Here is a 27,018-nt window from a genome sequence, read left to right as displayed (position 1 = left end):
CCGGCAGTGACTCTACTTTAGGGATCTAAGGACTTGCACATGCGTTTACCTGCTGGTGGTAACTGCTAACGGGTGGGAGAACTCAACGTCTTGAGCCAGCTGCAGAGGGAAGAGCTTGCCAGCAAGGTGTAAGTTGTTCTTGAATTATTGTTTGTCAAGCAGGCCAATATTTCCAGAAGGTAAAACCTTTAGAACAAAATATATGAACGTGGTACAAGCTGCCTCCAGTGGTGCCCTGACCTGCTGCAGAAATGTATGCACTGGCAACCATGGATGCGCCAGGATATTCACTCAGAATATTCACTCAGAATAGCACCTTATCCCTGCTGTGCGTGGAATAAAAGAACTACAGAACAGAGCTACACACTGTGGGAACCAGACCAAAGTGTGTTTTGGTCATCGAAAAAGGAAAATGCAGCATTTTTATATCATCCAAGCCAAAATGTAAGACCAACATAGCCCAGGGTCTGGTGACTTGAACTCTCCAGAGGAAGCAAACAATTCTTTGTCCTACCTCTATGTTTTGGCCTTAGTCCTTATTATTTCTATGTCTCACTGCATGAAATTGGTATAACGAGCCATTGGCTTACAAGCCAAAAAGTATTCCACATAGAATGCAACACTTGCCTTAAAAATCTGTTTCAGTATCTACTGTATGAGAAGCAGGGGATTAGATTCCCATTTTCAGTTGTACCTATACATAGTTTTTTGAATGATGCAATTGCTTTATAGTGTGGTAAATCCACCCAAACCAAGGGTACAACAGCCGGCATCTATGCATTTTTGTTTTAAATGGCATTCCAGTATAAATGTGGTTTTTTAAATGGCATTCCAGTATAAATGTGTTTCTTCTAATGAAGCCTGACTTGAGTAAAGCTCCTCATGGCAATGCCTGACACAGGGGTTCACTGTACATTCGAATCTCAGAGATTGCGATGTGATACATCCATATTGTGCAGTTTGGTGACAGATTACTTCAGCTAATGATCCAATAACACAGGAAAATATTTGTGGTTATAATAAACATATTTAAAGTATTATTGTAGTTCCTTTCAGAAACTTACAGCATGACTTTGTATGAATAAACAAGAAAAACTGTTTCTGTCCTATAAGGGAACACTCAATTTTAAATTGCGGTATGTAGCCATCCTTATTTTCTATAACATTTTTAAAATCTGCTGCTCTGGAGAAAAAAAATAGGCTATTTGGAGCAGTGATATTAATTGAGCATGAAAGAGCAAATAACAAGTCTGTTGTTTTAAGATAATACTTGACTTCTTCTAAGGATTCTGCATTAACACCTCTTGATCTGTGCCTAAGTAAAAAAAAAAAAGATAGTTTAATATTTAAGTGATGAAACCCTACCAGTGAGTATCACAGCTTTCATCTTAATTGGCTTATGGTACTGCTAGTTACACTTCAGTTGTTTGCAGGCTTTTAACATCACAGAAAGCGCACCCCTCTTGCTCCAGAACGAGCTGACAGAATGGACAGGGCCACTTTTAATGATGCGAGTGTTTAGTGGTTGATTAGATGCTCTTTGAGGGCTAAATTGTCCTGTGATCAAAAATTTACTTGAACGCAAGGTAGTTCCAGCAGGAAGGGAAGTGCTGAGCAAACTCTAAGCGATGGCTTCGACGATGTTTATTTTAAGTTAATTTTTGAGCGTGAATGTTAACTGCCTTCCTCTACCGGAGCGATACAAAAGTTCTCCAGCTGAAAGCAACCTTTGATTTCAGCTCACATCTATGGCCAAATCTGTTCTGTTTTACAAAGTCCCTGCAGGACACGCTCCCCTTGAAAGTTTGCCAGGGCTGAGCTATCGGTGATAAAGTTCAAGGTACTTTAACCTCAGCAGCGCTCTGGATTCACCGTTTCAGCAGGCTTGCATTTCATTAATTCAAACTGCTTGTGCCCAGCTGAGCCTGCCCTAGGACATACGAAGTTTATTTGCGAAAGCGTCCAAAGATCGGTGCGGAGAATGTCAATACAGCCATGCTCAGGGTTTGTTCTGTGCTCCCAGCACCCATCCTGCTTTAATTGCTGGCCATGGGCAGCACAAGCTGCAGCTCCTGCCCGACCCCAGCCCAAGGAGCGATGTCACCCCTGGGGAGGGCAGCTGTGGCACCGCAGGGTCACCTCCTGTGCGCCGCCAGCCCTCACCTGGGTCACAGCTGCCTGGTGCTTTTCCATGGTGTTTTTTAGTCTGAAATACTTCTATCCTGAAAACTAGACAGAACTCCTAAATCACAACGGCCAAGATCTGATTACTTACAGTAGTACGTATAGAGGCTTGGATATAGGTTTGGAAACAACCAAATTGCCCGCCCTCAGCCACAAACAAAAGCCTAAAGCCTACAAGTCCTACCTTCTCCTCCCTGTTTGAGGGCTGGCTACAAATGTGGGTGAGTGCCATAGGTGAAATAAGTATTCCTCCTGCAAGCCCACAGTACGTGATTTACACAGTAAAACTGCCACTCATTTCAGCATGATTAGGCATCATCTGATAAGGCAGCTCTGGGACGGGTATAAACCAGTATGTGCAGGTGAGGACATAATGAAGGTCTCGGGCACAAGCTGCACAGACCTGGCTGGCGCCACGGCCATAGGGAGCTGCTGGCAGCACCCGGGGCGTCCCGACGGGTGTCCTGTCTGTGAGTCCTGCTGCTCCAGCAGCGCAGAAAGCAGCCTCCACCTCCTGCAGGGCTCCAGCCCTGATCCTCCAGATAAGCAGTTTAGACCTGGCTTGAGCCCAGGAGGTCAGGGTTTGCCTACAGGATGAAGCGAATAGGATGTTTTGAAACACAGGTTTGGGAGAAAGAATACGCCCCAACAAGCAGGACGGCTGAAATAAAATAGCGATTTGCGCTGCGGAAAGGGCAAATGTTCAACAGGCTGTGCCCCAAATAACGCTGCTGTCAACCTCGCTTCTTCCCACCCACGGCTCTCCCTGTTTAAATGCCCTTCCAGCGGCTCAGCGCGGGGGCTGCTGGAGCTGGGATCTGCTGGAGCTGGGGATCTGCTGGAGCTGGGATCTGCTGGAGCTGGGGATCTGCTGGGGAGCTGGGGGTCTGCTGGAGCTGGGGGTCTGCTGGGGAGCTGGGGGTCTGCTGGGGAGCTGGGGTCTGCTGGGGAGCTGGGGGTCTGCTGGGGAGCTGGGGGTCTGCTGGGGAGCAGCACTGCATCGTGGCACAGCTCTCGTTAAAGAGAGAGTAAATGGCTGCTGGAAAACTGCAAGGAGCGACAGGAGAAGACTGTCAACTGGTGACAGACACACCGGAGCACCTCAAGCACCGCGCTGCTATACTGATACTGATAATACATCAGCATGCCGCTCTCAGAGCTGGAGCGGCCAGCCAGCCTTGGCCACAGGAGTGCTACCTATAGCGACTGGGGACCGACGCGTATTTAACTATTCTTGGTTTTTCTGCACGGGCAGATCTGGTAGCTGGCCACCCAGTTACCTATTTGTATATGCAAAGCATGTGCTCTGCCACTTTCCCGGGCACAATCAATTACATGTACAAAACACAGGCCTGAAAACCTGGAGGAAGCCTGAACTCAAAGTTAACGATTACTATTATCTTGTTAAGAATAAAAGATTAACTATGCCAGTGAAAGGATGTGTTATGAAATGTCTTTCCCAGGCTGGAAAGTAAATAGAGGGAGAGTTCTGTGGGTTTTTTTTTCTTCTCAAAGGCTACTCAGCATTTGGAATAATCACTTAAAGTGGTGCTTTTATTTACCATAATATCAAAATGTAGTCACTTGCCACGTGACCGCTCATATTTTGAGATGTCGTGCAGAAACACATGGAAATCTGGTGAAGGCAAACCAATTTTAGAACATGTTCCAAGCAATTGTTTGCAGCACTGCCCTGCAGTATGAAGTCTCTTACATTTCTTAAATTGCCTAATCAAATGCAGACTCTGTTCCAGTCACGCTAAATTTTCACATAATGGCAGAAAAACACTTCTTTCTAGCCTAGCACTGAACAGTTGGATCACATTATTACACTTGCTGCCTTTGTAGTCTGCGAGTGTGTATTTGTAAACGTATGTATACACATATTCACAAGGAGATGGGGGGACCTCGGTGCTCATGCTGGGAGACCCTGGGGACAGTCAGAGGGGCACAGGTATGTCGAGGGATGCCTGAACTGGCTTAGCAACAATGCAGAAGAGTAGCGATGAGAGATTTATTTTTTTTTTATTTAAAAATCAGATGTATTGGTGCAGGATTTGATCCAGCTGATTCCTTGCCCTACAGTCTGCTATAGTTATTAAACTGATGTAAATTATAGCCATATCAACACCGCTGGGCACCAGCTCTCCCTCCCCTCAGTCTTTCACTTGGGGTATATCACCTCATTACAACATTCACCTGGGGAGGCAGGGGGTGCTTGTATCACACTGCTTTGCCATTTTGACCAGTGAGCCACAGAGAAGCCACAGATCAGACTTTCAAAAGTACAAAAAAACCCAAACAAAACAGTAATTCATGGACTGCAAGTGCTTGAATCAAGGTCACAAAATCTGTGGCAAATCAGGCAATAAGACTTTAAGGCTCTACATTAGACCCTGCCCCATTCTGCCCTCCACAGCAGCCTCCCAAGATCCCCAATACAACTGCAACGTTTCCCCTAAATCCTTGTGTTATCACTAGTAATATTTGGCCAGTGTAAGAATGTGACTAAATAACGCATCTGAACCACACACTGTATGTACCTGCAGGTCTATTTTTCCTCTACAGCTGCACCAAATACATTTTCGTTTGTGTTGGCATAGCTTGCCATGCAAGAGCACTGTTCAGTCACGAGCGGTGCTTCTTATGTCTTTGGCCAGGATGAAAACCTGATGCTTTAGGGGGAGGAAAAGCCATAATCCACTCTCACAGTAAAACCTGTACAGCAGTACACAAGACAAATAAAAACCAACAACCCGCAAACCTATCCATACCCTTGCAGGGAATCAGGTTAATCCCCAAAGCGTGGGATTTGATTTTTTTTTTGTCTGAGGTTATAATTAAGGAAAAAAAACAAACACCCTACGTAATGCTAAAAATACCCACATTGCCTTTACTTTGTGAAGAAAATATGATTTACTGTGCAAAACCAAGTTATTGTTTTTTTCCAGTGTTAATCTTTGATAAACATGTGCTGGGTTACAGAAACTCATGGAGAGCAGAAGTTTACAAATTGAAAGAAACCATTTATCTCTGCAAGATGATCTCCCCCTTCCCCCTTATTATTCCTTTCATGAGACACCTGGGGACATTGTTCACACACTGCTGACAGCTTTCACACCACCGCTCTTCCTCTATTATCCTCACCACTCTCTTCGGCACTTGTCTCCGGGTGGCAATACAAGAGCTGCCTGTGCCAGATGTGCCGACGCTGGCTCCTGGGCAGCTGTTGGAAAGCCAGAGGGCCCTGTCCTGCTGCTCGCTCGGTTCAAGTTGCCTCCACGGGGCACTGAACCTCCCTGGCCCACCAGGCAGCTCCCTGGGCCTTAACACCTGGGTGCAGAGCGCTTGCGGCCCTGTATCACAGTATGGTTGGGATTGGAAGGGACCCGGAAAGCTCATCCAGTGCAATCCCCCCATGGAGCAGGAACACCCAGCTGAGGTTACACAGGAAGGTGTCCAGGCGGGTTGGAATGTCTGCACAGAAGGAGACTCCACAACCCCCCTGGGCAGCCTGGGCCAGGCTCTGCCACCCTCACCGGGAAGAAGTTTCTTCTCAAATTTAAGTGGAACCTCTTGTGTTCCAGCTTGAACCCATTACCCCTTGTCCTATCATTGTTTGCCACTGAGAAGAGCCTGGCTCCATCCTCATGGCACTCACCCTTTATATATTTATAAACATTAATGAGGTCACCCCTCAGTCTCCTCTTCTCCAAACTAAAGAGCCCCAGCTCCCTCAGCCTTTCCTCACACGGGAGATGCTCCACTCCCTGCAGCATCTTTGTTGCCCTGCGCTGGACTCTCTCCAGCAGTTCCCTGTCCTGCTGGAACTGAGGGGCCACAACTGGACACAATATTCCAGGTGTGGTCTCCCCAGGGCAGAGCAGAGGGGCAGGAGAACCTCTCTGACCTACTGACCACCCCCTTCTAACCCACCCCAGGTACCATTGGCTTCCTGGCCACAAGGGCCCAGTGCTGGCTCATGGTCACCCTGCTGTCCCCAGGACCCCCAGGTCCCTTTCCCCTACACTGCTCTCTAATATGTAATTTCCCAACCTATACTGGAACCTGGGGTTGTTCCTGCCCAGATGCAGGACTCCACACTTTCCCTCGTTAAATTGATTGTCTTGGTTTAACTACGATTACGCTCGCGGGCAGAGTCACAGCTCCCTCACTAACACTGGACTATGCTCAAACTCCACCTAAATTTTAGTATTGCAGCCTTAACTATGCGCTACGGCTTTTAGAAGTTAAATGCAGATGATTCTTCTCTGTCGTCTCTCAAAACAGGACAACTAAGTGTTCACACGCATAGGAAGTGGGTACTCAAGTGGAAGGATATATAAACAAGCGCTTGGAATACAAGCATGAGAATTCTCTTTCGACCCCGAAGTGCGTCTGTCATGACTGACACACACACAAACAGCAGCAACACCTTCTGTTGGTGCCGTAGCTGCTGCAGCCCCTGCCCAGCACCTATAAACGCTCCTGGGAAGCACAGCAGCAGCACTTTGGGAAAATACCTTTTGTTTCATGCCACAATAAAACCGAAGACAGTCCTCCCTACCAGAGGTGTGAGCTGGTACCTTACTGCTGCTGGGGAAAGCAGAGGCCCAGCTGTCAGGACCATTTGGCATAAGAGAGATGAACTATGCGGCTGACGTTAAGAAAAGCCTATTATTGCAGTAATAGCTGAGCTGGGTGACCAGCTGATCGCCTCTCATCTCTTCTGAGGTTTCCCTCCCACCTCCGGTGGGCAGCTGGTCTGCGATGCTGGTCCTGCTGCTCACTCGTTACCTTTCCAGACCAGCACTTGAAGAGCCCCCAGCACGCATCTGCCAATTAACTCCTCACCCCCACCCCAGGCCCTCTCCAAAGCTCTCCTTTGCCTCCTTTGGCTCCGAGCACGTGCCCCCTTTCCCGGCACATGCAGCTCTATGTTTCGGCAGCTTGTGCGCTAACACGGTGCTGATTATGCAGGCCAACGCGGCTTCTCGAGGCCACCGCCTGACCGTACCCATCTGCTGTCTCCTCTCCTAAACCATCCGCCGTGGGGAAGAGAATACACCCGTTTTATTCGGCGTTTATCCAGCGCCTATCAAATTAGAAACCTGGGCTGCAAGTTGGCTCTTAGACGCAACGGTTAAAAAACAAACAAACCAAACGGCAACAACAAACCTGTTTGCAAGAAGAGTATTTGTGTGCAAATATGACCTCTGTAATGTTACCAAGGTCAGACAGACCAAGGCCAATCTACTGTGGGAGAATATAAATCAAAGCTGTCCAGGGACTGATTTCATTTACAAGGTTTGTAACCATTCCGGACAGAACAAATGTCGCTCGCTCGCTCCAGCTCCTCGCTCCTCCTCTTCCACCACCACTTCACTTCGCTCCTCCACGTCCAGCAGCCCCCCCTGCCTGGTGACACCTCTCGACCTGCTTTGCTTTGGAAGGCAAGGCTGCTCTTCCACCAAGAAAGCTGCGGCTGACACACGACAGCCAGCCCATTTATTTAAATCACGCAAAAATCTCAAGTAAAATTAGCACAGAGCCACGCGTACATTCACCTGCTGGTTACCTGCCATTCATAGAGCGCGGCAGAATTAAAACAACCCATCCCGTAACAACTTTTTTTCCTATTGCATTCATAGATCTGCAAAACAAACCAAGGAAAGCATCTGTAGCGAGTATGAGAGTCTGGGCACAGATCCTGCGAGATCACATGGTTTCCGTTGTGGAACTAAAAAGGCTTCTACAAGAATGTGTGAAATACACAGCCCAAATTCTCCATTTCTTTCTGTGCTCTTTGCCAGTTTGCGTGGCTAAGTTAAAGCAGCAAATGCTGTTTCTTTCGCTGGGGTCTTTCAAAGCACAGTCTGACCTGCACGTTGAAATTGCTCAGGATTCAGCGAACGAGCTCCCTCCCGAGCATGGAGTTAATGGGATCCCATCAAACAACAGGTCGCTGTCTCCAAACCGGGGCCTGAAGAGTCCAGCGGTTGCCTCGCTCCTCTGCACCGGGGCGCCAGGACCAAAGAAACTTCACGTTCTGGATGTTAACTTTAGTTACCATAGCCAGACAATGCTGCCAGTGGTGTGGAAGAAAAAATTGCTGTAGCCAGCTGTGCTGTTCACAGTCGGATGGTTTCTGCGTAGCTCCAAATGGTTCTGGAGCCAGTAGCCTGTTGTGGCCAAGGACAGGATGATGGATGGTCTACACACACTGTCCAAGCGGGGAGAATGGCAGAAGTTCACTTCAGGGTTGTTAAAATGCTAATCTGGGTTAGTTAACAAAAGCCGAATGGAATAGCAAAGTTAGGGAAATAAGCACTACTCGTATGCTATATATGTGCAGTACAGATGTGATCTCTGTGGTTAACGCAAACATTTGACTTTGGAAGTGGGTCAATTCGACAGTCTTCCTGTTTGCATAAACAAAACCAACCTCTGATATTAGCTGAACTCTAATTACTGTCAAGCCACGAGGAGGGAAAGTGGCTATGGCAGACAACACACGGGGCTCCGGAAAACTGCACGGGAAGGGCAGTAATGCGATTTTCACTGCGCACCTCTTCCATGTGACATGGGAACAAACCAGAACCTCCTTTCTGTTGGACTGGAGGCTGGCAGCTATTCACGGAGCAAGTAACAACTTAATAAAATGGCTTAGATGGATTTTAACCGTAACTGCAGTAGCTTATCTGATGCATAAGAGATCATCTGTTCTAACAGCAGTTTTGACGAAAGCAACATTTGAACTGTTTTAATTACATACAGAGCTGCTAAGACTTAAAATAACTTGTACTACCCAGTGCAAGTAATATACTTTCCATCTTTTCTTAATTACTCGTCAAGCAAATTATTACTTTATCCAATGGAGAGACTTCTGACCTTTTTCAAACTGAAATTATAGGTATGTTTGATACACAGGTATGTAATCAACCAACCACCCCCTCCTTTCAGAAAGCAAATCAAACACACAGCATATTCCTTGAAAAACAGCGGAGACTGCCATGTAAGTACGCTCAATGTAAGCTTATACGAGCACAGAAGCTGTTGCTGTAACTGTTTCCTTTGTCTTACAAAGACTTTCTAGAACCAGTGTTCATATCACTTGTGTGACACTTGATGAAAACTGACCGTATTCACGCGCTTGACTTCAGATTGCAAATGTCTTTTCTTCATAACCAGAGCACTTCAACATTTCTATACAGGCTCTGTCCAGCCAGCTGGCTTTACCCCACTTCAAGGGGTGCTGGACCCTGCGTTAAGCACAATAATGTTTTTAAAGAATTCAAACCCCATAAAAATCAAGTGCTGCAATCTGCATGCGACCAACTGTAGTAAAAGCAGGAGACGTTATTACAAATACCTAATATGTGCTTTGAAGTGAGCCTCTATGACATACTTTCCTTTACCATCACATATCTCATATGACAGGACCGATCAGATCGAAGACCAATTTAGTCAGAATTAATTGCACATACAATTAAGCATTCCATCTAAACGTGCGCTCTTCATAAGTCCACATCAAAGTTATGGCGGCTCCAAGGGGTAAAGTACCTGCTCTAACAGTCAGCTCAGCCGTACAAAAGAGGCAGAAAGGTTCGGATGGTGCAGCGCAAAGGGCGCGGGAGGCTGGGGGGGAAAAGCCCGCAGCCACCCAGCTGGTCTGCGCGGCTCCGACAGGGCCGGCGCTGTATTCCTGGCACACACTCCTGCATCACACAAAGCACGTTTAGAAAATGATGTTATCTTCGTTGCATCTCCACCATCAATGAGAACAGGTAGTGACAGACTGCAGGATATGAGGGAGGAAGGTAGAGCTGCTCACTGTAACTAAAGATGCAGATGAAAGGGAGAAGCTTGTTAAATAAACCAATTTAGAGCCTCTGGGTTATACTTTTTTTTGGCCATCCTTTTGAAAACCGATCTGAGCTACATAATTCAGAATGCTAATAAATTCCTGCTGCAAACTTTTCCTTCCTGTTTTTAAAACAACAGAGCTTTATATTAGTTAATATAAAAAGTGTTGAAGTTCATGATTACATAGAAAAGAAATCAGACCACTCAGCTAGCAATTTGTATTTATCTAAGACAGAGTAAATATTTATACAATATCTGCCAACATAACAAAATATGCCTGTCACTTACTACATTAAACATGATTACGTGCAGCTTAATTTACTGAATAGTAACTTAAGTGGATTTTGGAGGTGCATGGGATTTTACAGTGTGAATAAAGCAGGAAAAACATCTATTCTTTTTTGCCACAAAAGTGATTGCAAAGCTTTACAATGAGCTTCCTGTTGGACTTGGAAAAAGCAGAGAACCTTGGAAAATTCTCAGTGAAAGTATTTGTATGTGAGAGCAATAGATCAGCAGCAAATGCCTCTAAGACAGTAGGAAGCTGTTCCTTCAGATAATATTTAAGTGAATTAATAAACATTATTAAAGAAAGACTAACCACTTGGAATACAAAGGTATCCCAATAAAGATGCATGTTTTTGTCTCAAAGGAATAACCAAGGGAAAAACTGCCACACATTTACAGAGCACTGAACAGTATTTTGGAGGAAGTTTGCTGTAATTCCTGCACATTATGTGTCAAGCGTGTGTGTGTGTGTGTACATGGATAAGCTACAATACCATCTGCACAGCAAGTGCCACATATGTGAGCATTATGAACCATCATAGCTGCTGCTATGCTCAAAAGTAAATGTATTCTAAGCCACACACATATATAAATACAAATGACTTTACACACCGAGGGCCGAATTCTGTTCAAATTACTCACAGGCTAACACCTGTGATACAAACATGATCTTGACCAGAAGTAAGGAACAACTCAAAGACTGCAAGAAAACCACTAATTTAAGACTAACTATATTCATGCTAACAAGTGGGATATCCACCGGCACTACGATATTTTCAATACATGAACCTAAAGCATACTTAATCACATTTTCCAACTCACTAGATAAAACACAATGACAATCACAAAAACCCCAACGCAACGACCCCACAACCCTTTAAAAGGCAGGCATCATATCCATCTAGAAATATCTGCGTGACCTTCCATTTCTATCCAGCGCTTATAAATAATAAAGGCGGCTTTAAACCCTTTCTAATTACTCCCTGAAAGCTGCTGTATCGGTTTCTGCAGTGATGAAACACCCCCCCCCCCCCCCCCAAAAAAAAAAGGAAAAGTTTCTCCGCTCCGCACCTGAGCAGATCATTGTTTTCACGGGAGGCGAGGCGGCCGGAGCGGAGCTATTCCTGCTTCTGCACGGGGATAATTCAGAACTGACTCTAGTATTTGTTTCCATCCATAATTGATGGGGAGCTTGAAACACAGCTCCCTCTGCCTCCCAGCGCCCGGCTCCTGCCGGGGAGCCCGTAAATCACGGCTCGCTGACCGCCCGCGCCGCCGCCCCGCCGAACCCCCGGGGCCGGGCCGGCGCAGCCCCCGACCCAGCGCCAGCCCAAACTCACCCTAAGTGCCCCGGGGCGATGGCGCTGGGGACAAACCAAACAGCTCCGCTTCGGCTCCCCCCGCTCCGGCCAGCGCCGGCTCGCACCGCGGCCGCCCGCTCCGCTCGGCAGCGCCGCCGCGCACCCGCCGCGGCCCCGCGTACCTGCCGCCGCGCCGCTGCCCACGGCCGCCGCCCGCCGGCGGGGCTGCCGCCTCCTCCGCCCGCTGTCCCCCACCGGGCGCCCCATCCCGGCGCTCCGCTCGCTGCCGAGCCAGCGCGGGGGAGGCGCGCCCCGCAGAGCCCACCCCTTCCCGCCTGCCTCTCCCCCCCGCGCCGCCTTCCACCTCCCCTTAATGCATTTATTCTCGCCCGCCCCTCGCCACGCCGCGCTGTCCCGCCGCGCCCGGCCTCGCTCCGCCCCCCGCCTCCGCGCAAACACCGCGCCCGCGGCGGCACCCGCTCCGCACCGCATCGCACCGCCAGCGCGGCCAACTTTCCAGTTCCCCGGCGCGGCTCTCACCGCACCCGGGAGCGCGGCCCGCAGGAGGCGCGGAGCTGCGCGGCCACCCGCGCCATGGCGGGGCGGGTCGGCACCGCCCGGCCGCGCTCCCCCGCCTCCGCCCGCCCCGCCGCGGGCAGCGCCGGGCGCAGCGCCGGGCGCGGCCCCGCACCCGCCAGCGAGCGCAGCTGCGTGCGCGGGGAGCCCGCAAACTTCCCATCTAGTTTCACCCCCTCCGCGGAGCTGCCCTGTCCCTCCAGCCCCCCCCGTCTGCCGCGGCTCCGCGGAGGTGAGGAGCTGGGGCGCAGCCATCGAGAAGGCGTTTTGTGAACCGGCGACGCTGCCTTCCCTTCTTCATACAGAAATTTTAATTCCTACTTCGAAAGCAAAAAGTCATTGCGAGCAAGGCAATTTTGCAGGCTAATGAGAGGCAATTTTGCAGACGAGTACTTTGCGTGTACTGGTGGTGGGGGCGGCGGGGGGGAGCGTCCTTGAAATGACATCTCTTGAAGTGCCTGTCCAAAATCCCCTCAGATATTGCAGAAACAAAGGGTTTAATCCCAGAAATGTAGTCCAGGAAGTAGCTGTCACTAATTTCATTTATCTTCACATGAAAGATAAATTAATTAAGGCTTAAAGTGCCACAAAATACTTTGGATGCCCCTGAAAAAACAAACAACAAACAAAAAAGCAAAAAAAAAAACCCAAACCCAAAACAACACACATTGCACACAAAGCAACCAAACAACAACAAAACAACAACAACAAACCCCTAATGCCTAAGACCAACGCGTATCATCTGTGCTTGTTTTATGGGAAATGAGAAAAATTGACAGTAAAACTAATTTAGAGATGTTTGCGGGGGGAACATGCGTGTCATTCACATGCAGTTCCCAAACCGCTGCTCCTCAGCTGTGCGCAGCCTCCCCAGCAAGCCCTCGGGCTGGTTGCTTCCCACAGCCCTGCTGCCCCCCTGCAAGAAAAGCTCTTGATAACTCCCGGGCGATCTTTGGGGCTGATCCCGCAGGGTTTTGCGCATGCACCACTCGCAGTGGGAGCGTTGCCTCTTGAGAACTGATTCATCTAAGCAAGGGCGCCAGGATTTGGCCCATAGTAAATTCTCTTTAGAGATGGTGCCAACAAAATCTCTCAGCCATGGGAATAGGACGTTTTTGGCAACTCGGTGCCTTGGCTGCCTCTCTCTGATGTTTCCTGGTGGTGACAGGCTAAAGGCGAGATCATTATGGGCTTCCTCGCAGCAAACACAGCACGGCTGTGATGCACCCCAGGAGCTGCTGCCTGCTTTAAGGTGTAAGGACATTATTTTTTCTTTCTCAGGAACAGCCCTAATCTGAAAACCATCAAAATTCGCACGGTGCGTGAAAATGCCACGATAGAGACCACTCGCTGGCTTAGGCGTCGAATTGCACGAGGACAAAACAGCTTAGAGTGCCTCAAAAGAAGGATTCGGTTCACCAAATAGCTCTGTGGCCTTTTCACTAGGAGTCAAAGCCCCGGTGTTGTGTGCGTTTATAGAGCGTGCAGGTCCCCAGGTGCACGCCACCCACACCAGGCATTACAAGTGCGGGCTTTGCTTCTTGGATTTTTAAATGGCTGATGGTGGTGCCAGCCAGAAAAAAACCCTGTAGTCCTGGAACAGCCACCCATATTTTCATTTGATACATCCTTTTTGTGACTGGCACGTAGAATTTGGTCAGCAATACTGCGTGGTTATCCCTACTGGGTGTGGGAAGCAGAGCAGAGGGAAGGGACCTTTCCTCCCCACAGGCTGACTCAAGGCTTTCACATACCAGGATGGGAGATGAATATGCTTTAAATCTCCCTCTGCTTCAACGAGACAGGTGACACGATGTTGAGAATCCGATCACATTCCTGTAGGGCCAAGGATTTCAGCTTGAAATACATGATTTCGGAGGATTTTGGTATAGCCAAGACTAGTATCTTGTGTCTACACTTAAATATGGTAGTTTAATTATAGTTTCAAAACTTCCTGCATGGCTACCCACCACTTTATGTAAGGATTTAAAGTATGTGCACTTTATATGTGTGCAGTCAGGGAATTAACACAGCCGCAGGTTTTTAAACACAAATGTATGCAAGTTCCTATTGATATGATAAACTATCAGTAACATGTGCTGCAAAGCTTCTTAAATCCTCATTGACACAACAGACCACTATTGTGTCAATAGTGTGCAGATTAATGGGGTATTGCCAGGCTATTTTAGGCCTTAACTTTCGTTTATCCTAAAACTTGTTCTTCATTGTAACTCTTAACCTTTGGATTCTGCCAACACATTTCTTGTCACAAATATACTAATGGAATTAAAAGAAACCTGGCTTTTAAATGTTAATTACCCTTAGAATGATTGATTTGTAAAAGAAACACATCAGCAGAATCTGAAAGTACAGAGGCACAATAAAATGGACTAAATCAGTACAAGGGCTGGGAATGCCCGGGGAGCAGCTCTGGCTCCAATGAGACTGGTCTGTGAACAGTAATGAGAGCACTTACTATCTCACAGGTATAGCTTATGGATTATTCCTGTTGTCTAAAGGACTTTTCACCCTCTAAGTGTTTTACAGACTTCAGCAACGCTTGTTCAGGAATTTGAAAACGTAAGCAAAATATTCAAAATTTACATGCAGATAAAAGAACCGCCATCTGTTAGAACAACAAATTGAGTTTTTTTGCTTCGTTAAAATACAGATAATACTAAACTAATATGTGTTTAAAGCAGACATTTCATTCTGCTTGGATGCCTCCATTGAGTTTATAAGCAAGGCTGAATCGATTTCAGCAAACACAACTGTTCATTAAGATCAGTGCTTCAGCTGGGCGGTGATTTGGTCAGAGAATGCAAGTGCAGTTTGCACGGTGGGGAAAGCACCTTCAGAGCTCGGTCGCCTGTGCGAATCTGCTCCAATGGTGCATCCCTACGAAACACCAAGTGCTGAGGAAGATGGTATCGATGGTTTCCCTCTGCCCGAGCCAGCGCCGGGTCGGTGACTCAGCACACAGGGACACGGTGGCTTCTAAATGGAACCTGAAACGTCGATTTTGAGCACATGTTCATTTAAGCTTCGTCATTTTCGATAAAAGCAGCAAACGTCAGTTACAGAAGGATGGTCAAATCACAGCAGTGCCAGGACGTGATGATGTTATATCCTATGAATCATTATATTTTAGCTAAATATTTGCCACCTCCTTTCTCTTGATTTTCCTCCAAATGCACCACATTTCACCAGTGTGTACAGACATCTGCCTACTGCATGGAATTACTGCATGGAATGGTACAGAGGAATTGGTAGGTAATTTAGTATGGATCAGATACATAATTACCAATGAAGTAGACATGCACCATTTTTATATTCGCTGTCCTTAAATCTAAGTTGCAAAGTGCGGATGTTATGACTTACCTTGTCTGTAATTAAATTTGATAATAAAAGAGAACAGAATTAATTTATTATGAGTGCATAAAATTAGTTGGACAATTTAAGGTGCTCTTCAATGAGTAATGCTCCCATAGCAGGGGTAAATATTAGTCTGCCTGATAAGATTAGTTTCTGTTAACAACCTAGGAAAGTTATTTTCATACAGCTATATGTGCCTTCTCAACATCTGGGGAGTATGTGAATGAATGTAGAACAGTCTCCAAGAAAAACAGGCTTTTCATCCCTATCGATTGGTGAAGAATTCTCTCTTTCGGATTTTTTAAGAACGTAAATGTAGAAAATAGGAAGTTGAAGCTATAATGCTTCACAGCTCATCACCACAACAGGTTTAAAGCCACATAAGGTGAAACTGATAGCTCGTTACGTACAGTATTCCACTGTTAGCCTGCACAATGCAGAATTTGCGTTAACACTTGCCTCTGTTAGATGGATGCTACTGTTCCTGGCTTTAGCAGCCGGTCTCCCTGAACCTTTACAGTAGTTATTGCCCTATTTGTAGCCACTTATTCACCCCCATCCCCCGTGGTTTAGATTCCAAGAAGATGGGTCTTTAATCTGCCTGGAGTGCATTTAGATCCTATCCCTGTTCAATCACCCTAAACCTTATTGCCTGAAGAAATGTAGGTGAAAATCCCAGTGTTTGGCTGGCAAAGCAATAAAACCGACCCAACCGTTCTCCTCCTGAGTCCTGAGCTCGTAGCACTATCAGCGCAAGTCAGAAGTGAGACATTTCAGAACAGCGTCGCTCATGATTTACACCAACGGGCTAAAAATACCAACTTGTTAATATAACAAGCCTGTGCTGTATTGATACAGACAAATAATTGGTTATAAGTCACGTACTGTATAAATGGTGGTAAGTTTAAGAAAAGACATTGTAATTTTATACCTGTAAATCGTATCCAATTCAGGGAGCAGCACATAGATGTAGTTCTTTATATTACTTAAAGGGAAGAAAGTAATTTTTCTGTATTTTCCAAATGAAGTGAAACCCCCCTTTTCACCCTCGTCCGTTGTCAGAGAATTATAGGAGGCGCTTGCTTTTAAGCAATTAGCATTTTGTAAAATATAGGAAGATACAAACCAGTTTCAGCACTTTCTTTTAGCATCTTCCTGGCTACCGCACTGAGAGTTGTTTTTGAAGTATTTCCGACTGTCAAAACTTCAATTTAACATCATTGTTTTGTCTTTCTTACGTCTTTCTGATCTGCCTCCTCATTTAGAGGGGTGTGTGGAAATCTCAGGTTGATCCTGTCACTTGGAGGCGTAGTGACAATTTTCTGGTAGCGCTGATGGGCTGAGCGTCCGCTCTTGGCAGCTCTACCCTGGCTCTGTGCAGGATCAGCATCTGCATCTGCCTTCCCTTGTTGCTTATCTTCCCGGCTGGTCTAAGAAATGGGTCCATACTGCTATTCCCTGCCCACCCACGATCATCGACAGCCGTCTGCCTCGAGAAGCATACAGAATACTACCTCTATATTGAATATTTAAGTGATAAATCTAATAGCTGCTCTCAGTTCTTCCTTAGGCAAGAGTCAGGCGGAAATTCAGTATGCTGGCTCTCTAGTTCTTCCCCCATCTACCTCTGGGGAGGTAGAGGAGATGTGCCAGTAATTAATAAAAATAACTGGAAAACAAACAGTGTTTTAATGCTTTGGCAGCGCACTACTGTAAATAGTATCCAATTCAGGGAGCAGCACATAGATGTAGTTCTTTATATTGCTTAAAGGGAAGAAAATAATTTTCCTGTATTTTCCAAATGAAGTGAAACCCCCCTTTTCACCCTCGTCAGTTGTCAGAGAATTATAGGAGGCGCTTGTTTTTAAGCAATTAGCATTTTGTAAAATATAGGAAGATACAAACCAGTTTCAGCACTTTCTGAAGGCCGGAATTGCGCCTGTGCCGAGGCTGTGGGGCTGGCAAAGAGACCCCCACATCAGCAGAGACGGAAAAGACACAGACACAATGTTTGTAGTGTGTTGTCCTGTGTATTTTATGACTCAAAATGCGCTCAGAGTGAAATCTGGATGACTGTGTGTCAGAGCTAATAAAAGGGATTCAAGCAATAAACATAACTGGGCAGAGCCTTGTGCAACTGGTCTTTCCTGCCTGTGGGCTCACCATCAGAATTAACTTTGAAAAACCAACATTCTCAGGGCGGCAATTCTGGCCATGGCCCTTTCCTGCAAAGATCGTCGCAGTAGTAAAATGCGATTGATCCCAGGGGCTTGCGAAAGAATAGTCTTGTAAAAAATATCCCAGCTGTGGAGCTGGGAGAGAGCTGGGATCAGAAAAGCCGGGCCTAAGGCATTGCCGTGGTGCCCTTTGGGGCCAGGTACAGGGCGGTAGGTGTTGCTAACTGCCCCAGCACTTTAAACACCTTCAGAAATCGCTGAAAGCAAGAAAATTCCATTCTCTGTACCATGATTAGCTTTTCAGTTAGGCGTATTACATCACCTATATCATTTGATGGGGAATTGATTTCAAACATCGAAGGTAATATCAACAAAATACTGTAATTAGATTTAATGGCATACTTCCAAGATTAATAGGTGATCTTCCTCACAGCCTACAATTTTAATTTTGAAAATTTCATTTGTCATACTTGTGCTCAGTACATTTCCACCATCCGCAGCCGCTACTTACGCTTTTCCTCACTAGTAAAACGTGCTGCGTTTCTCAGGCATAGACAGATGAAAAGACGGGCATATTAGTAACAAATCTATGTTCATGGCATATAATCACAAGATGACAAGACACTTAATGTTATCTGTTTATATATAGCAACTTGTGTTCCACAAAATCACTTTTCGGTCCCATTTTAGGGGATTACCTAATCCTGTAATTGATTCTGTGTGATGAGTCCCTCTTGTCCTGTGGAGACCCAGTGACCTTCAGAACAGGAACAGGCCTGAAAACATTCGATTGTTTCACTGTTATTTAAGTGTAAATTACAAGATAATGTAGGATGGGAACAGATAATAATTTTATCTTTTTATTTATTCACTGGGCTCAGACTTAAGTGTTTTCTGTCCTGTCCCAGAAGAAAAATTACTCCCTATCAGTAAGAATGACCAAAGACAAGACTGATGTTCTCTTGAAGGTAAATCAAATATTCCCTTAGCAATTTAGCCAATCACACAGGTTCCCAAACAGGTCAGAGCTACAGTAAAGCTACTATTTGTTGTAACTGCCAGATCCCCAAACTTGAATCTAAGGGGTGAGGCAATTGCTCACTGGTTATAAATACCAGCAGATTAGTTTATCTATAGATTAGTATCACGTTACTCATTCCAAAGTCCATAAAATCCAACGTGAAGCAGCTTGGCTTCGTATACCAACAACCACATCCTACACAAAGGTGAGTCCACAGGGACCAGCTGATGGCATTTTGTAGTAGTGGAGGTTTTAGTAGTACAGAAAACAAGCAGTTAGGCATGTGTGCATGTACAGGCTCACACAGACATCCACAGACACATACAAACTGTGTTCCTTCGCTGTCCCACCAAATATAACTCCATGGATTAAGGCCTTAAATATGACTCTGAGAATGCAGTTTAGCACAGTCTGAATCTCCCTTGGGCCAGTCTGAGTAGCTCCTTGGGCTGCCGCAGCTACTCTGCAGCTGTCCAGCCCCACGCTGGCTCAGGAGCCAAAAACCGGCCTCATTTGGGTGACAGGGAAACAGTTGTAAAGGATCAGACAGACATTATTCACGGGGGATGTAGGGAGGGTGCTCAGAAAATAGTTAATACCAGTCATCGCTAGGAATAGAAAGGTAAACAAACTGCTTGTAAGTTTTTATCCGAAATAAAGCCTTACCACATGTCTGCAGTGCATTCCTACCCAGCAAGAGGGTAGCTTCCCATCCTAGCTTTGAAGAAAGGTGATCAAACTATTTACTTTTACCCCTGTGACACATACAGAAAGTTCATAACGCACACACAATCAGTAATGACAGGAGCTGCTGCCTTTGGCGTGTTAGCTTGAGTTTCTGTTTCGTGTATGCCCCTTGACATCTCAGTATCTGACTTTAGCTTAGGATATTTTGTTCTTGAGGCATAGGTGGATATCTTTAATTATTTTTTCAATGCTTATGGCCTTACCTAGTGTTACAGTTGGTTTGAAAAAGTGTCTTCTCGCTTTGGTAAGCCTCAGTGCTCTCTGTGCGCCAGCTGTGGGCTGCAGCATCCTTTCTGCTGAGGAGCCATAGCAGCGCCATCCACGAAGGGTTTGCCTTGCTCTGGTCTGTGCGTTGCACGCCAGGGCAGAAGAAAAACTCCCACTTACAGAAGGTGAGCACAAACAGTATTATTCCCTATATACCACATTATCAAAACTAAAAGGCGAAATTGAGTGCAGGCGGCTTTGACCCTTTGGAGTTACTGCTACTGCTTTCCCCCCTCCGCCCCCATTAACATTTGAAATGATGCACCAAGAGCCACTGTCATATTACTGATCCCGGGACACATCTTACTGCTTTTCTTTGGTGGGTGCAAGATGACGTATTTTCACCTTTGAGGTGACAATAGGTGACGATGAGCTAGGTGGCCCGTTTCACCCCCGCGTTGTTTCAGCGATCACAGTCTGCCAGCTGCTTGTACGGCTGTGCATGTCAGCCCACTAATCTTGGGTGATGCAAAGCGCCACGGAGCCTGGGGAAACACCATTGTCTGTGACAAGTCATGCAGGAAACAGCCACGCAAAGGAGCTGTCGGCGAGGGGGCTGGGTTTAAAAGAGGGGTGTGTGTGGGGTCAAAAGTGTAGGACGCACTTTAGATCCAAGGCAATACACATTAGCAGTGGCACCTATTCTATCCCACAAAATCTTCTATTTGCAGCACATATTGGAAGAATTAACGTAGCAAAAATATGCAGCAAAGAAGCAACTAGTGATAATCAAGTTATTGCTAAATCCTCCGGATGGTGCTTGACTTGGAAAACCAGGCTCGTGTAGGAACGTCAACGCTGTTATCTGGTGTGGCTCAAAAATCAAGTGAGCCCTGAGGTCTCAATCCTGGCGCAGCACAGGGACTGCTGTGGGCACTGTTCCCTCTGCTGCTCGGAGAGGTGCAGCCGCAGCTGCCGTGGCTGTCAGCTACAGACCTTGCTGTGTCTCTGTGGATAAGAGGAGGGCACGAAAAGTGGTTCTCTGTCTGGGAAGCAATCGAAAAAAAACAGTATTTGTGGCTCTAGCTGAAGTTTTCCAGCTTCTTTTATAGATTTGGCTTTTTTTGTAATTAGTTGCATAACAAGGTGCCAGGATTTTAGCAGCCACGTTATAGCAAATAAATAATTTCATAATAAAGTCTCTACTGTCCAGTAGCCAAAGACAGGTTATTCTCAGCTTTCCTATCAAAAGCTGTTTCAGAGTTGGATATTTTATCTGAGCACTTCAGATGCTGCCTGAATAACTTCCTGTGTTCGGAAGGATCTCAGTGATTGCTTCTTTTGTTCGGATGTACTTTGCATGCTGGCTGACAATGCCTCGGTGGTGTTTTTTCTCCCTGTCATCATTAGCCATATATGTGCGACAGGCCAAGAGCTCAACACAAAACCAGAGAGGGATGGGAAGGTGTCTCGTGTAGCCAGGTGACAGGTGCTTTTGAGAGCAGGTCAGAGCCGTGGTCAGGCTCAGACTCCCAGCCCATCCCATTGCCAGCGCTCAAGCTCAGGTGAGCTTTGGGCTTGGCAGAAGAGGGATGTTGGTCCATACTACTCTTTACTACTGACCCAAGCGAGTAGCTGTCTGCAAAGTGCATCATGTATCACTCCTGCCCATCAGTAATGTCATGGCGCTGATGTCAGGCTGACAATTTAGGTTCAAGGTCCTTCCTAGAAGGATCGGGATAGCACATGTGCATGTGTTCCTGGGGTTGCTGGCCATCTGGGCTGCTCTTAAAGCCATGTGGTTTTACACTCTGCCCACGTCTCAGGCATCCTGTATCCAGAACGTCCCCAGGGAGAACCGCGTGCATTAACTTGCTCTCTGATCTGCGCTCCTTCATGGATCTTTGACAGAGCCAAAGCCTGTGTTTTCCCTAGGACCTACAAAACCCTTTCAAAAAGACCCGATGACAGAAAGCGTGTTGATTTTTGCTGGGACTGCATGAAGATCCCTCTATTCTCTCCGTTGCCAAAGGAAAAAAAATGTGAACTATATTTTTCAAATGTCATCCTAGGGAGCCAACCCTCAAACTCTTCCTCACATATGAAATGTCCTGGCAGGATTACCATACAATATCCATTGCAGCAGTGGAAAATATCAAAGGATCATGGTTTAAAGTTAAACAAAAAAAGCACCCTTTCTTGTCTCAAACGCAATACACTGCACCTCTTCCTCCTTTCCTTTCTCACCTGTGAACTGCCATGCAGTTTGGTAAATGGGATTAAGGAGGCACAATAAACATACACATGCAAGACTAGCACATGCAAATGGAAGCAATCACTTTACTTTTTAGCCCAAACCTCTGTTACTGTAGCAAATGAGGGGGTTTTTTGCAGCTGACTAACAGAAGCTGATTTAGGCCCTTTGCACTTGCTGCCAGCAAGTGTTCCCACTCCAGAAATAGCCTATTGAAAACCAAGTGTCAGTTGCTGCCTTCAACAGGCTGCTTTCTAAACCCATTGTTAGAAGGCACCTACTTCAACTGAAACCTGGCACGTCACCACGTCGGTGGGCACGGTGCCATTCTGACAGATGGGCAGTGGGCAGGCAGTGCCAGCGATTCGGTCTGTATATCAACCTGGAGTAACGAGGTTGTATTCCCATCTGAGAACGTCAGAGCCCGTAGCTGTGCTCTACCGTCACCTGTAGCTGTGCTCTACCATCACCTGTAGCTGTGCTCTACCATCACCTGTGTCCTTATGTGTGTTGCTGTCCAGCAACACATCTACAGAGTGTTCAGATCGTTTCTGTTTGATTTTGAGCCCGTACTGCTCTGCTCCACCGGGCACCAGGGTTATGTTTTAGATGGGTGCGCTCAGCTCCGCAATGAAAGCATGGGCAGGACCACGTGAGTAGTGCTTGTCTTTCTCCGTCCTGTGGCATTTCCCAGCCAATACGTGGGAAAACACCTCGGGATGCTGTAGTCGTGGCACTGACTTCCAGAAACACCTCAACAGCTGTGGGAACAGTGAGAAACCACCACGTAGGTGTCTCTGATTCAGGCTGCAGGAGGCCTGGACAGGGTTAAACTCAGCGCTCAGGTCCCCACACATTTAGTGTTAAGTTTGCCCAAGTATCAGGCGGTAGGAGCAGTCAGGCTCTCATTTCATACTAGTCTCACAAATCCCCGCACTCCCAAGAGCGTCACGAGAGCATCAGGCCTTGTCGAACGGGGACTCATACACCACAGCCTCACGAGACTAATAAGACAATGAAATCTCCACCTTTCAATGCGTCTTGTGCACAAAAAGCCTCATCTTTCTAGTGAAATGCCAGCCTGTGCGTGGAGACTTTATCTCGGTTCTTCTGTAGTACCTATTTGTATTAAATGTGCTACAGAGAGTCTCAAGTCAATGCATGTAAACTTTATCTGAGTCTTTTCAAAATCCCCTCTAATATGTCCCATGAAGCTATTAGTTTAGCTATCGCTAGGTATTAAAATTTAAAAGGGTCACTAAATGCATACTGCTAGAAGGAAACAACATTAGTTACACATTACCAGAACAAAACTAAATTAAGAAGCAGCTCATTTCCTTTGTACCATCAATATTTTACTCAGCCATAGCCTGAATGCTTGTACTCACAAAAAGGAATTAATCATTCATGTGCTAATGTACATCCATTATTTTTAAATCATCACTTAAGTAATCATTTTTGTGTGTGCTCAGATGTGTGATGCCTGCTTATGGAAGTGCAGGAAAAATCAATACAAATTAAATAAAATTTAAAAGGTGGATATCTGTGAAACAGATGCAAAAGGGTTCTCCATGCTGTAAAATTGTAATCAAATTTCGGTAAAACTCTGTTTCTGAGCCATAATTTGCAAAAGATACCTGTCTAATGCTAAACTTATTTACATGCCGTGCTACCCTCATTCATACACAATGCACTTCATCACAGATCCTGTCTTAAAACCTGCATAAAACTGAAACAACAAAAAGCTTTATTGCCATTTAATTTGGCGCTGCCATTTTCCGAGAGTTTATTTACCGAGAATTGCAAAACCAAGAGATCCCTCTCCCGCAAAGCATCGTGCGGCCTTTAACATCCACAGATCACAACAACCACGGTCTCATTTCCCCCCCTCCCCGAAACGGCCTCACTGGATCTCCTGGGCTGGATTTGCCGCTGCCTTGGGCTCGTCATTTACACCCGTGGAAAGCGCTTCCAAATCAAGAGCTCCGCTTTGCTCTGATATAAATTACAGCTACTTTTCTCAGACATAAATGCCTATCTAAGGTGCAAAGTCGTGCAGAACAGCAGTTAGTGCTGGCTGCATATAGGAAGAGTTAAGATGGTCCTACTACATTGGAGCCCACAGTCCCATGGAAATTAAATCATCATTTGCTGAAAGTGTGATTCCTTCCTTTGGATTACCCGTATCAGCGAAAGAACACGGCAAAGCTGTTAGACCCCTGCAAGTACAGTGAATTTCACAGAAGAGCAGCATAATGCCTGAAGCAGAATTTGGTGTAGGAGTGCTGTAGGTTTTTTCGTCTATTTCTTTGGTAATTTTATGGTGATGTATTTTGATGACAATTTAAGGGAGCTCTATGCTTATGAGGCAATAACAAAATCTCCTGCAAAATAAATTCCAAGGCCAAGTTGTCTATTAATATATGGTATGGCTTCTTGTAAATTAATAGATATGAGGCAGATCAGTGCTTAGGAGAAAGCAAGAGAGAGCGTCTACATTGACTTCAAGATGGGCAGACTTGGATTCCTTTTCCAGCTCAGAGCTGACATTCTCAGTCCGTGAAATGGAGAAAATTATCTAGCAGGCAATACTTCCAGTTTTGCAGCAACTTCTGAGACCGAGCAGTGGGTCCCCGCTCAGCTCATCTGCAAATGTCACAAAGTACACGGCAAAAAACCCCGCAAAAGTATAATCAGCTTACTGATAATAGATAATAGAAGCCCAATTAAGTGCCCATGATTCAGAAATGTGTCATGAATGACTGTATTTTAGTCTGCAAGAAGCGGAGAATTTAATGTTGGTGAGGCTGGGTCTGGGTGGAGTTGCGGGACTCCCCGAGGAGCACAAGGAGTTCAGTACACACTGCGTAGGTACCAAACCACGCACACGATTGACGTCCCCTGGCAGTGCAAAGCAACCAGTTACTACAGTCCAGCACACACAGATGAGTCCGTAACCTTGGAGAACTGGATTGGATCTGTTCTTTTTTATTTTATTATTTTTTTTTCATTTCAGCCTAATTAAGTGATGGTGCACGGTCACAAGCAGTATACAAGGCAAAACCCGGGTGCAAGATGAAGTACCCACCAGGTCTGGAAGCCACTGGCAGCGAACTGTACAGGACAAGCATTCTTGTAATGACACAAACAGTTAAATAAATATGGATTTTAAAGTTCTTCCCACTTTTATGAAATTCAGGGCCTACAGCAAGAAGGAAGGAGGTGAATTAGAGGGCAATGAGCTTCTCAACCTCAAAAAGTGCCATCTGGGTGGCTGGAGGAAGGGCCCTCTTCTAAAGGAGATTTGGGTTACCGGAGGTCACACAGGTTCTTTGTGTGAGCCATCTGCATACCTGACCACTTAGGATTAAAGCTGCTGCTTATAAGAATGTCAAGTTTGACCTATAGTTATTTCTTTTCCTGGGTGCCTAAGGGACTAAGAGGGTCTTTTCCCAATTCAGAAGCTGCAGGTTGGCTGGGGAGTCACTCCAAGGGAGAGATTCAGCTTTCCCTGTGCGGAGGAGAATCCTCGCAGAGAAACCCGAGTGGGACCTTGCGCAGATACAGAGAGCGGCCCCAAACCCATGTGCGTGCACGCACTGCCTCAAAACATCCACCCCTGGCCTTCTCGCCTTTGCTCCAAGTGTCCCGAAAGGCACTTCGCATGATGTAGAGGATAGAAATGTCTCATCTTCCTTATGCCAGTTTATTGCTAACGCAGGCAGGTGATTCATCAATGGATGAAAAGAGATTTTCAAGTTCTTTTAAAATGATGAGGTTGTTTTCAGAGCTCGCACAGTTTGTGACTAGATACATGATTTATGAATGTATTTGTCAAATAATGTATTTGACAGGTTTTAAAAACATTTCTGGCTAATTGCTTTTATTGCTCGTCAATCCTGAAAGAGGAATAGCAAAATAAGATCGTAGTTTTTTTATTTCTAGTCCCTCTGTTGTCATAGGCCAGTGAAGGGGATGGCAGTGCCAACACTGGATCCATGTGTCCCCATGACTCTTCTTTGGTTTATTGTTGATTTTCTTTGTTCAAACTAGATTCAACCTCACAAGTGAAACCAGACGGGAGATCGGCCAGTTTCAAACTTCACTTTACAGTTTCCTAATTGCCCGGTGCAATTATGATTGCTTTCAGCACCCTGTGACTTTTTTACAGCACTTGGACTGATTTTTTGTTTTGATTTCACTCTAAGCCATGCCTACGTCCCCATCTATTCCTTACCGGGTCCCATTCAGAAATACCATTTTCAGGATTACATTTTCCTATTAAAAGCTTGATTGAAAGATAGATCCAAGGCTCAGACAAATGCTCACTTAACAAAGCAGATGCAGCGATTTCCTCAAGCTGTTTGTTGCCACCTGCTTGTCAGACGCCGCGTCCCGCCGAGGAGCGGACGGAGCAGACCGGGGACTCAGTTAAACTCCCTGGACGTGTTCCCTTCTATCTGCAGATGGCTAAGTCTCGAACAAGCATTTAAGGCCCGCTGACGTAGACTGGAATTAATAATAAACCGAGCAGTTTTCCTGATGGAGACCAGAGTTTCCAGTGCTTGGATGAGATGTGCCAAAGGGCTCCCAAGCCCGTCCCCGACACAGGCTGGGTTGTGCCTGGGCAGGGAGCCTGGCAGCACCGCGCGTCCCTCCCGCGTCCCGACGCTCATCACCGCCCCAGCTGCTTTTTACCGCCCCTCTGCCAACTGTTGCTGCCCCGTAACTCTGCCGGCAGAACGGATCGTGTGTCCGTTCCCTGTGCTCCCCGGGCAAAGCCAGGCAGCCAGCTCAACCACCTGCTTACGCTATTTAAACCTAATGTAGTTTTAAATCCGTGACAGCCTAGAGGAAAAACAGGGAGAAGTCTTGGAGGCCATTCTGTTGAATAAACGTGGGGAGATTTCTCACACTGGACTGGCAACTGGGGAAAGTAAAGCAGCGATGTCTTAAACCACAGTAATGATTTATTAACTGATATTGTGGGTTCACAACCACTTCTCTGGGACTGCTAGAGGA

The 27,018-nt window shown here is 46.2% G+C and overlaps 1 protein-coding gene across 10 annotated transcripts in view; it reads right to left on the bottom strand.

Moving 5' to 3' along the window:
- SEMA6D (semaphorin 6D) overlaps positions 1 to 27,018 on the bottom strand; it is a 498,283-nt gene that overhangs the window by 20,782 nt on the left and 450,483 nt on the right. For 6 of the 10 annotated variants that reach the window (XM_082060768.1, XM_082060775.1, XM_082060774.1 and 3 more), the window contains exon 1: positions 11,822 to 11,928. The exons of 2 other annotated variants lie outside the window; for them this stretch is intronic. The gene's annotated coding sequence lies outside the window, so the exon portion shown is untranslated. 2 more of the 10 variants (XM_082060773.1, XM_082060772.1) reach the window with 2 other exon arrangements.

Source organism: Streptopelia decaocto, assembly GCF_964273445.1.
Source record: "Streptopelia decaocto genome assembly, chromosome: 9".
NCBI classification, from domain to species: Eukaryota; Metazoa; Chordata; class Aves; order Columbiformes; family Columbidae; genus Streptopelia; species Streptopelia decaocto.
Note: the sequence above shows the minus strand (reverse complement) of the source record. Positions and strands in the feature narration are given on the sequence as shown.